The 12,923-nt window shown below is 34.5% G+C and overlaps 1 long non-coding RNA gene across 1 annotated transcript; it reads right to left on the minus strand.

The window, feature by feature from the left end:
- Positions 1-4,739: 4,739 nt before the first annotated feature.
- Positions 4,740-5,484, minus strand: LOC121051437. The gene is made up of 3 exons (XR_005805702.1): positions 5,244-5,484; positions 5,051-5,134; positions 4,740-4,959 (listed from the first exon to the last, which is right to left on the minus strand). It is a non-coding gene; the product is annotated as an uncharacterized LOC121051437 (long non-coding RNA).
- Positions 5,485-12,923: the final 7,439 nt, after the last annotated feature.

The following is a 12,923-nucleotide window of genomic DNA, read 5'->3' on the forward strand; positions in this document are numbered from 1 at the left end:
CGATCAATCCTTAAAGTTCCTTGCTTAGTACGTAATACTCTGAATGATCATTCTTGTTTTTTGTTTAAATCACTAGTGAATGAAACTTGCAGGAAAAGAAAACGCGTTTAAAATGATCGATCCCCACTATGGTGACCGAATATCAACTTCATCCATGGATATGGTATGGGTTATATAGAATCATGCATGCAGTACTGAAAAACTGAAAGTCAATGGATTAGTGCGTTAACTAGGTTTCTAGTTTTAATTAGTGCTAGAATTAGTGTTCCATAGATCTTGAAAAATGAAATGGAAATTTGTTCACCGGTCCTTGTTATTGTCAATTGTCATGCCCCATAAAACTATGGGAGTTGTTTTGGTAAATATATAAATTAATTGGCGATCGAGTTGGATATACGTATGTCTACCTCTAGCTCTAGCTCCCTCCCTTTGAATTCGATTCATTAATCTTTTTCTTAATCAAATAGTAAGAAGGGGACACAATAATCACACCAACTTGCACACCTTTTGAATTTTGAAAGTTAAAGCATGTTTGGACCAACTAAACCCGACTAAATTAACCATTTTTGTGGACTTGTAGATCACGAAAGTCATTTTATGCATCATCTCTATTTTTTTTTTTTTTTTTGAATTTATGCATAATCTCTAACACGGGAACTTCTATTCATACCTTTTAAATTAGCATTTGGACCTTTTTCAATTTTTGAAATTTTTTTCCTACAATACCCTTCGAAAGAAATAAGAAAAATAGCCTGACATAACCACAACCTCATCTCCAAGTTTATTTCTCCCTCAATCTCTTTGTTCCTCTTTCTCTCTTCTTTTTTTTTTTTGAAAAATCTTTCTCTCTTCTTAAATTGCAGAGTAAGCCAATTCTAAGCAACCAAGCACACCATTGATATTATATCCATCCATGATAAACAATCAATAAAGTTTGATTATAAATATGGTTCAATTGATTGCTTAGAATCAATCAGCTACAAGAAAGAAAGGGGCAAAAAAAAAAACAACAACAACATCAATTTTTACGAGAGTAATAGTACCGGTGGGAGAGGGAAGAGAATCAAATTATGGCTTTATATAAAGGATGGGAGGAGAGAGTAGTGAGATGATAAATACTGTGTGATGATGAAGATGAAGGTACGTGAGAGAATGAGGGTACAGTGAACCTGTGAAGGTTGAGAGGAAAGCATAGAAGCACACGGTTGGGTTTTTTTTTGGGTCATTGACCCAAAGCCCCAAAATAAGATAAAATTATCCCACTTACCCCAACAACACATTTTTATTCTCAACCACCCAATTTAATTTAAAAAGACAATTTTACCCTCAGCTAAATTAATAAACTACACTATATGGCATCGAGCTCTCTCTCCTCTCCCTTATCTCTCTACTCCGATCTGACTCTCTCTCTCTCTCTCTCTCAGAGCCGTGAAGGTGTAGCCGGCGATGGTCGTGCAGCCCAGAAGCCGACGCTCGTGCAGCCCGTGGCGAGTTTATGTAGCGAGCTCGGAGTTCCTTTACATCACATTGGTGCCCGGCTGCCCGCCGATGAACCTCGTTGCCGTCGCCGCAGTAGTTTCCGATCAGATTGGGGAGCAGATCCTTCATTCTCTCTCTCTCTCCCTCTCTCTCTCATATCAGATTGGGGAGCAGTACCACCGTCATCATCTTCTCTCTCCTCCCTCGGCTCCGTCGTCTTCTTCGTCGTCGTGGGTGGCTTCGCTGAAGTCGATGATGGCCGCAAAGCCGCACGCTAGGTAGGGGAAGGATGAGGTGAATCTGTCTCCGTTTGGTTTTTTTTTTTTTTTTTTTTTGCTTGCTTCGTTTTCTAAATAGTTCAGTCGCTCGTTGCGTTGCTTCAATTATGCAGGCGTCGCTTAATTGATTAATTCATAACAAAGTTCACTGCTCGAATTGCTATACGGTTGCTGAAAGAATCAAGCTCGTACGTGGGTTATAGAATTCCATGTGATATGTTGGTTCAAGTCATATTTGACTTATTATTATGAGAAATATTTTTGGCATTGCTCCTTTGGGATGGTATGCAGTTTGTCAATTTATCGTTGCGCCTTTCTGTTCAACAATTCATAATCAAAAAGTTCTACACAAACTACTTTGCTTTTGGGATGGTACTAAAATTGCTGCAAGCGGTCTATTGCTTTTGGGGGGCAATAGACGTCTATTAGGGGGCAATAGATGTCTATTGGGGGGTAATACATGGTTGACCGAAACGTCTATTGGGGGGCAATAGACGTTTTGAATTGATGTAATCTCCTTTTTTTTTTTTCTTTAATCAAAGTTTTATTTGTATAATTTTAAAAAGATTGGTTCCCATTTCGGTAATCGAGACGTCTATTGAGAGGCAATATATGTCTATTGGGGGGCAATAGACATCTACTGGGGGGCAAAACACGACTGATAGTCGTCTATTGGGGGGCAATACATGGCTGATAGTCATCTATTGGGGGCCAATAGACGTCTATTGGGGGGCAATACATGGCTGATAGTCGTCTATTGGGGGCAATAGACGTCTATTCGGGGGCAATAGACGTCTATTGGGGGCAAAAAAACTTTCCGGTGGGTGGTAGCCGGTGATCGGAATCCGGCGGCCGGTGACCAGATTCCGGCGAAAATTGGCCGGATTCCGGCGAAGTTGGCCGGAATCCGGCGGCCGGTGACCGGAATCCGGCTGCAGGTGATCGGACTCCGGTGAAGTCCCCTATGGTTTCTCTCTCTTCCATTCTCTCTCTCTCTCTCTCTCTCTCTCTCTAAGTAACAAAGGTGAGGGTAAAATGGTATTAAAAAAATAATAAAAACAAAAAAAAAATCTTAATGGGGTATTAGGGAAGACCTCCTTAGAGTGTTGTGGGTAAGAGGGAATTAAAAAAACTTAGTGGGGTAAGTGAGAAAAAAATCTCTAAAAATGGTGTAAATGGACAAAAACCCTTTTTTTTTCTCTTCTTATTTGTTCAGAGGGTAGTGCGGGAATAAAAATTGCTCAAAAATTGAGGAAGGTATGAATAGAAGCATTCCTCTAGCACAGACCATATAGAACCTTCAAAAGAAAAAAAAGGATATATTTATACTCATAAGCATAATTCACCGACGTGCAAACTAGTTACTCTATTGCAAATTAACCTTTTTTCTAAAAAAATTCTGTGTGAAGTTTCCAGATCTAATTACTTTACTACTTCTCTTCATTTGCATTCGAATTTCGAAAGATCATTTGTTTAGGATATGCGATTGAAAATATAGGAATCTTGGGGTAAATTTTCAACTAGTGTACTAATTTAATCACTTGATTTATGGACGGTAGAAAGCACGAACACACATGCACCTAACTCAGCAGAAATAATAATTCTCTTGTTGAGGTTTTGGCATATTTTATGTGGTATGGTATATATAAGATAGTGGACACTAAGACATAGAAAATCGCTTTCCAAGTACAATTGAAAAATGAAAATTTGGTTAATATATGATATGAGGCATCTTTGTCATGCGAGAAAATTAAGGGACTCCTTGTCATTTTCATTACTTGTTTATTGTTATCCACTTATCCCAATTATTATTGACAAGTGTACATATCTCTTGCAAAAATGTAGACTTCCCGTAGTCTTTAGCTTATTTGATAATCATTCTCGAGGAGACTAGAACTTGAAACAAACCCGGATTGTGAGGTGTAATTAAGAATGGGATTAGAATCCTTTTGATTAACTTAATGTTCTGAGCATTGTAACTATACTTTCGGAGCATGTATTGATATGAAATTTTCAATTGTATTTTATCTATATTTATTTAAGATTTTCTGTGAACTTAAACAAACAAAAAGAGAAGTTTTAAATACACACCCCTAATTACTTAATACACATTCCATACTTAATACACCACCCATTTAATTTCTCATTCTAATATTTTACTAAATACACAACCCAAAGTACCTAAAATATCCTTAATCTAAAAAATCATGAAATATCCTACTTTTTTTTTACTATATTAGGATTACTATTTAATACGATTAGTATATTCTATTATATTGACGTTTTGTAAATGACAATATTGATTACTTTTGTTTGTTATTGAGAAATCCATAAAGATTTATTATTGTTCCCTTTAAATAGATGTATATAAATAGATTTTGTGTTATTTGAGCTCACATCCACCAAACACCATGTTAATCAAGCATAAAATTATGAGTTGAATATTCAACCAAAACTATATAAGTAGTTTCTCACTTTCTCCACAGTAGTTGAACTAAAAAGTTGTCATTAGAGGGATCAAACAAATTAACAGTTACAAAGTTTTTTCACATGTTTTATATTAGAAAATAAATTGATTAATCATAACTCTTAGAGCAAAAAAGAAAATTAACTAAAAAATGGGAGTAAAGTGATATGTTTTAAAAATATTTAATGCCATTGATTTTGAAATTCTAAATATTATGGTTTTTAACCTCATTTAATTACAATTTATTTAAGGAAAAATTAAATTAGATAGTTTCTAACTTTATTCTTGTATTAAATTGGGAGGCCATGTATAGAAATTTTTTGTGTTTATCTAACTATTTATACATAAATATTTAAATAGAATAATATAAGGAAAATATGACTATTTTTTTTCTTCTAAAATGCATAGATGTCTGTTTTTGTCATTTAACCTACCTACAAAATCTAATTTGAAATATAAAATAATAGGGATGTGTATTGAGTGATTAGGGGTGTGTATTTAAAATTTCTCAAACAAAAAATGTAATAAATTTTTTTTTTTAAAATGCATATCATTTGGTCTAGTGGTATAAGTATTCTCTTTATAAGTAGCAGGGCCGGTCCTGAGCTTTTTTATGCCCAGGGCGAAATTTTTTGTGCGTGCCCAACTAGCCTGGAAATCTAGAATCAGCTTTTTTCCTTCTTGTTTTTTCTTTTCTGATTGAGATTGACTTGCAAATCCAACTTCTAATTGCACCTAATATTGAAAATTGAAAACCGATGAATGAGCAGGTTGTTAGAAATCACTTTGAATGATAATTGATAAACACCGGAGCATAGAACCATACCCGAAAATCTGGAATTTGCTTTTTTCCTTCTTGTTCTTTCTTTTCTAATCGAGATTGACTTACAACTCCAACTTCCAATTGCACCTAATATTAAAAATTGAAACCAATGAATGAGCAGGTTATTAAAAATCAATAGAACTCAAAAAACAAGTAACAAGGCTTTTGGATATCAAATTTGAAGAACACCCAATACCTATTTTGATTTGACCTCAGCCTACATCGATGGAAAGCTGAAAAATTCGTATGATCACCGTAGAATAATAGAAACATAGAGAGGAAAAAGATTGGGTGATGGATGAGAATGAACTGAAGAATTGAGTAACCATAGAAACCAATTTAAAGAAAAAATTTGCTGGGTTTCAAGGTTTGGGACTTTGGAGAGAGTAAGAGATGCTTGGATAATCAATTTTGTATCTGCCGTTGTGCGTTAGAAGAAGAAGAAGAAGTAACGATCTGCGTCTAGAAATCTAAATTTTTTTTCACGTTCCACTCTCTATACATATATAATTATATAAATATATATATATATATATAATACTTCTATTAAATCTTATTGATAAAATATGGTGCCCCCCTCTATGTTAGGCCCTGGGCTGTCGCCAATGATGCCCATGGGCAAGGCCGGCCCTGATAAGTAGGAGGTGGTGAGTTTGACTTACAATAAACCAGTTGTTATATATGAGTTGTTTATTTGATAAAAAAATCTTTTAAAAATTAAAAAAATTTAGAAAAAATAATTAATTGTTACTAAAATTATTAAAAATATTATAAAAAAAAATGAATATTTCAATCAACTTTCCACACCCATCTCGTGTGTATTTTTTCCAGTTAAATCTAGGGTGGTGCTATTCAGTATTCACACCATTTTTCTCTATTTACACACCTCCTCTATTTTTTTATTACTTTAAAAGGAAAATATCACAAATGGTCACTCAACTTTTACCTGTTCGACACTTTGGTCACTAACTTTTTAAATATATCACTTTGGTTACTCAACTTTAACTCTGTTATTCACTTTAGTAACTCCATTAATTTTTTTCATTAAAAAAAACTTTACACTACTACAGAAATTGAAACAGACGACGGGCAAAAACTGTCGTCTGATATCGAGGCTGACCGTCGTATATCGAGGCGCCGTATGATGAAGGTCTATTGTAGTGAACCGTCGTATGAAAGGATCGGCAGCATGTCGGCAGCATTAGCTGTTGTGTGACCGTTCTTCAGACAACGGGCGATTTTAAAAACTGTTGTGTGATTGCGATTCAGATGTCGCTTTATTTTATGGCCGTTGTGTGACTTCTATTAAGACGGCAGTTTTTATTCTATAGCCGTCATGACTATTGTATACACTCGACAGTTCTTTTTGACAAAAAGTGTGGTGTGAAGACTAACAATTAAATGTATTTGTGCTTGAAGACGACACATTGAGCTTTTATAATTGTGCTATAACATGTTGGACAAAATATATAACAATTAAATTAATTCAAATGTCACCAAATGTAAAATGAATTCAGTAAATTGATATCAAATAGGTAGTATTTCCCAAATATTTATACACAAATTTAAGAGGGTCATTCGTACATTTGTCTTCTTTCTCTGTTTCTGTCAACTTTTTCTATTTTCTACATCATACAGTGGCCGGGTACCTTGCAACTCCATGTCTACAAGTCAAGCTACTGTCTATAATCCTTGGGACACATCCCTGATACTTGCCATGTTGCTTAGCTTGGTGTTGGCACTTGGCACCAGTAAGAACGGGAAGACCTTCTCTGAGTTCCAATTGATATCCCAATAACCATTCCAACAACAATTACAATTGAATAGGTGCATAAGTTTCCAATTGATGTTAAAAGCTACAACTATTAAACAAACATTACTTTTTGTTAACATTTAGCATCAGTGAAATTGGTCATTAATACAATGTATAGAAATTGTTCCCATCTATTAACTCAAAAGATTAGCTCATCTATGATTAATACAAGGTGGAGAATGTGAAATGAACCTGCTGGAAATGGCTAACATGTATCATTTATCTAGACAAACGAGACCCAATAGATGAAATATACTTGCAACACTACCAGAATCTGTCAGTTTTTCTGGCCCAGCCAAAAATCTCAGTACACAATTGAAGTAACCAACCTATGATATAACGCATCACAATAAGGATAAAGATACATAATAATTGACTTTTTTGTCATCAGCATCATTCAATTCATATGTTTATCTCTTCTCTTTAAAACGGCGACTACAATTGAATTAAATTAGAAATCTATAATCCAAATACACAACTCCAATGAGAGTAAGAGAGATGGCAATTACCTGTATCAGTATGAAATGAATGTGGATTCGAGAGAGACGAAGAGAACCTGAAAAAGAAAACACAAAATACACCAACAAATCAAAAGTTACAAGTGAGAAACCAAAAAGAAATTGAGAATTGTGCTTCTAAATTCAGAAATTAAGAGAGATTGACTTGCAGTGGGGAGTTGTGAGAGAGAACAAATGAACACTTAAGTAGTACATGAAACTAAACATGTTTTAGAAAACAAGTAGATGCAAGCATATGCCGGGACAAAGGAAAACAGTTTAAGATTTATCAAAAGACTTGTTCAGCACATTATCAATTAAGTTCTTGATCGATAACAGCAAGTAGTGCTATATATGCTGTTAGCTAATTAAGGGAAAACAAGGAAGAATGATAACATTCATTCCCAGTATTCAATCAACTACCACAAGAAGAGAAATAAGTTAAATATACTAACCCCTCATAGCACAGATCATAACTTTCTAAAAAAAGATGTAAAAGGAAAAAGAAGGAGGGGAAAAGAACTAGCCCTCATACCATGTTTACTGCAAGGCATGTAGCTTCAATGGTACGGTACGTAGCTCACTTTGTGAGCTTTGCACTTGCTTTCATTTGCTTTGCTGAAATTTGCCATGAGAATCTGTAATATCAACATAGAAAAACCAATGTTAGCTTAATAAGTTAATATCCAGAATGCAAGAGAGATAAGAAATTGCACATATAGTCATAAGAACATGCAAGATAGACAACAATAAGGCATTGAACCTCAACCAATAGTAATAGATAGTCCTCTGTCTAAGGTAATACAAAACTGATGCTATATAAAACAAGAAGCTACAATAAACCAAATTTCTTTCAAGTATAAAAGAAATTTATACTATTTTGGTCCTAAGCATATATATACGTAAACACAAACACGTATATTATACTACATATAAACATAATACATATATCTGTTCTATATGTTTTTTAGAGAGCAATTACTGCAATAGGGAGATGATGTATTATCAGATGAAGTGGCCCAACACATCAGCACTCTACCTATTTTTTGCTTGGGGTACTATATTATAGATATCTATATGACCCAATTAGGTTAACCTCAAATGAACCCAAAAAAAAAAAGTTTGCAGGATTTGGGATAATTTGTTAGAGAAGTAGGGAAGCTAAGTCTAATCACATATGCAGAGCACAAGAACTGTATCCTAAGTCCCAACCACTTATGTTTTGAGTCTTGGAAAATGCATATTGACCTAATATTTATAAGGCCAAAGCTAGTAGATATTACATGCAAACACACACTAGCTATGCATGTAAACTGAACTGTGTGCTCCACTGGCAAACTAGGATGGATTTAGGCATATATGCATACTAAATAGTAACCATAGTTGTATTAGTACATGCTTGCCTTCATGCCTGCACAAATGCATAGATATGTGCATAGGAAATATGATAGGAGCATTTTAATGTGATATTTTAATAGTTAATTCCTCACATTTTGCTTAGTTAATTCCTTAACGAATCGATTTTTAACTCAATTTCTATTTTCTTAGGTACATTGGAGTAAATGATGGTGAAATGAGCATTATGTCCACACTTACCTACAAATGGTGGAGATAAAATTGAAGTAAATGAGTAGGAAATCCATCATCATCATCACCCAAAAATATTCCATGTTTTAGGGTGTAATCATCATGTTTTCTCCATCATTTCTCACACTAATCCACCATCATCATCACCCAAAAACATTCCATGTTTTAGGGTGTAATCATCATGTTTTCTCCATCATTTTTCACACTAATCCACCATCATCATCACCCAAAAACATTCCATGTTTTAGGGTGTAATCATCATGTTTTCTCCATCATTACTCACACTAATTTACTCCATCTTTTCCAATTTCACTCTTCTTTTTCTTCCCTATATAAACACATTCTCCTCTCATTCTAAAACCAATTCCTTCATCCATTTCATCTCCTTGTCTCACCATTTCCTCTCCATTTTCCTTAGTCACATATTCCTTCATCCATTTCATCTTCTTGTCTCACCATTTCCTCTCCATTTTCCTTAGTCACATATTCCTTCATCCATTTCATCTTCTTGTCTCACCATTTCCTCTCCATTTTCCTTAGTCACACATTCCTTCATCCATTTCATCTCCTTGTCTCACCATTTCCTCTCCATTTTCCTTAGTTTTCATTTTCCCACCAATTCCTTCATCCATCTCATCTTCTTTGTCTCTCCATTTCCTTTTCATTTTTCTCTCCATTCTCTAGTTTTAAGTTTCTGCATTTTCAAGCAAGGAGAGGAAGAAGAAGAAGGAGCCGTGAAGATCATATCCTCCATCATCCACCTTGAAGGCTTGCTTCCAAGATTCAAGATCCAACCATCTAGCTCTCCATCTCCATCTCCACTCACGGTGTAATTCGTTCCTTTTCCTTGTAACATTTTTGGTTTCCTTGTTTGATTTCGTATGAACTTGTTTCTAGTTAACAATAATGTTTAGGGCAAAGTTTAAGCCCAATTTCTATGTTTAAATAAAGTTTTCGAATTCTATAATTGTGATTCTAAGTCGCTTATGTGAGTTTGTTCGATTAAATTTGCTTTACAGAAAACTTTTATATGTTTATCTTATTTGGGTCGACACTTATAGGATTTGCATGTAATTGGTGCTAGGTTTAAGAACATGAAATCGACTTTTCGTTTTGTGTAACTTGAATCAAAAGTAGTAAAGGTTCTGGACAAGAATCGAATTTAATTGAAGAGGATTGCAATTAGGTGGACTTTTCCATAACTAAGTTGTACACTTGAGTTGATAGCCTTTCTCTATGTCTAATGCATTAAACATGTCATGATTGACTAGCTTTCTAGGGCTTGATTGCATGTTTGATAGGATTAATCTAGGTGCTTTCGCTTAGGTTAATTAGCATTGAAAAGTAAAATATGGGAAATCATTTGCTTTCGAATGTTTCACATGATCAACTCCTCTCTCATGACTTAGATGAACAATATTAGGGTTTGAATCAATTTTAATCATATGTTTCGGTTTTTGATCTTTGTTCTCTCACTCCATTTGTATTTTTATGTTTTTGCATTTTAATTATTTTGTTAACTTAGTTTTATTTTCAAAAAAACCAAAAACAAAATCCCCCATTTTTCGTAAATAATGTTTATACTTGTGAATATCTTTGTGAATATTATACTTTGTTTTAATTTTAATTGTTTAATTGTTTGACAATGACAGGTGTACCCTCAATCCCCGGAATAGAACGATCCCTACTTACTTATATTACTAACGATATTTCAGGGTTAAATTATGCGCTTCCCAAAAGCCGCATCAATTTTTGGCGCCGTTGCCGGGGATTGAAAAATCACTTGCTAAATTGTATCATTTATTGTATATATATTTGTTGTATATAAATTGTTTAAAACTTAGTTTAAATATTATTTATATTATTGAACACGAATTTTAATTGTAGGTTGTTAATTGAGAGGAATAGGTAAAGTCTCTTTTGTTAATATTGGCCTAAACCCCTTATTGGTACCTAGCTCAGGTCCCTTAAGGTTGAGGGCGGCCTTTATTAACACTTGTTGAACTGTCTTCACACTTATGAACTTTTTCATCTTAGTAAGTATAGCCTATGTGGAATGGTGTCTAGGAAGGGGACAACGTTCATGACGGGTTTTTGAATCCAGAAGTGCTTGCAAATGAGCCTAAACCACTATGTGGGAGTAGCTCATGCCAAAATGGATTTTTCCTCTCGTGTTCGCCCTCCCCCACCTGGCCATTTCAGTAAGGTTGCCCAAACGATTTGAAAGGGAGTTTGTGTCTAGGCGACTATACTTGGGCCGCACGTCCACTTGATTTACCGCTTGGAATTTGATTCGATATCAATAATGTTTATAATAAAAGAAATACTTGTGAATACTCTATACGTGTAAATTATTTTGTTGTTTCACACTTTAAACTTGTAAAAATACTTTTCACGTTTTTTTTTACTCACTTGAGTACTTAACTTGTGTCTTATGTACAATATACTTGTTAATACTTGTAGTTTGTAATTAATAGTTATACTTGTTTTTATTTTGTATTTCTTTGTTAATTATAGTTACTAACTTTATTTAATGTAGGTACTGTCTGGCTGCAAGACATAAAATACAAGCGCTACTTGGGAGGCAACCCAATTCAGAATATAATCAGATTTGCTTTCTCTTTCCCTTTTACTTCTCCAATTTTCCTTTGTTTTAGTAGTCATTTTCGTAAATTTCATCCCTATATGCTTAAGTGTCTCATTGCATGCTAATAATTGATTACATTGAGGACAATGCAATATTTAAGTGTGGGGGAAGGGATTTACACTTTTATCTTGAGTCATATATATTGAAAAATACAAAAAAAATCGAAAAATGTCAAAAATTTAAAAAAATTTTGGTTACTTTTGTTTTTGTTTTTGAGTCTTAGGATGCTCCGAACGTCTAGGATGAACATGTCTCCGAATTCATGGCTGAAGGTTTTCACAATCAAAATAGGACTTAATTGAATTCTGTGGTTAATCGACATTGTGATGCTTGTATGAAGATTTGAGATAGGATTGTAACTTGGTTCATTAAGCATGCTAGGATTAAGTCTGATTCATTTGACCCAAGTGAGCTGTTGAGCTAAAATACTTTCTTTTTGAGTGCTTACTGATAATTTCAGAATTTCATGGCTGTATTTGCAAAACCTCATCATTCTTTGGAAATCCAATGATCATGTGCCATAGATTTTAATGGACTAGAGAGTACTAGAACTCGGCTGTTGTGACTGTCAAAACTTGTATGCCATAATATGCACTGATCCTGGATAGGATAGAAGGCATTAGGGTAACCACCATAGCCAAACAAGCATGTGTCCCCAATTGTGCCCGTCGTGGGACTCCTTAGAATGAACCCCTTTGAGCCTACGTTGAAAACCTTTGTTTCATCACCCTCACTACCCTACCATGAGCTTAGTACAGGATATCTCTACCCTTGTCTTAAGGACTTAGTAGAGCATGACATAGTATGTAGGGGTGACGATGAAAGACAAGTGTGGGGTGGGGAAAATCCAAGAAAAAAAAAAGAAGAAAAAAAAGAAAAAAATTTTCCTTGAAAAAAAAAAGAAAGAAAGAAAGAAAGAAAGAAAAGCGGCAAAAGAGAAGAAAACTCTTGGGAAATTGTTGAAGTGTGGTTTTGGACTTTCAAATTTGTAGAAGGCTCAAAATTGAAAATTATGCCTTTGTCCATTCCCATGTTGGTTAGAGTGAAGGTTTGGCCCAAAACAATGATATTTGATCTACAAAAATGATGACATAAGGTGGTCCTTATATGCTCTGCTAGGTCCTTAGGATTTTTTTGTATCCTTAATCTTCATTTCGAAAACCCTAGCTTAGCCCCATTACAACCTGTTTTAAGTGCTGACTTGATCCTTGAGATGGGCAGTCTTTGGTTAGTGGAGTCAGTTACGCAGTCAAGCTTATGGTTTAGGTCCATTTGTGCACTTAGTCATTTCATGAGGTCTTTAAAAATTCTTCACAAAATGTGTTTATTGAT

Source organism: Rosa chinensis, chromosome 2 (genome assembly GCF_002994745.2).
Source record: "Rosa chinensis cultivar Old Blush chromosome 2, RchiOBHm-V2, whole genome shotgun sequence".
Lineage (NCBI taxonomy): Eukaryota > Viridiplantae > Streptophyta > Magnoliopsida > Rosales > Rosaceae > Rosa > Rosa chinensis.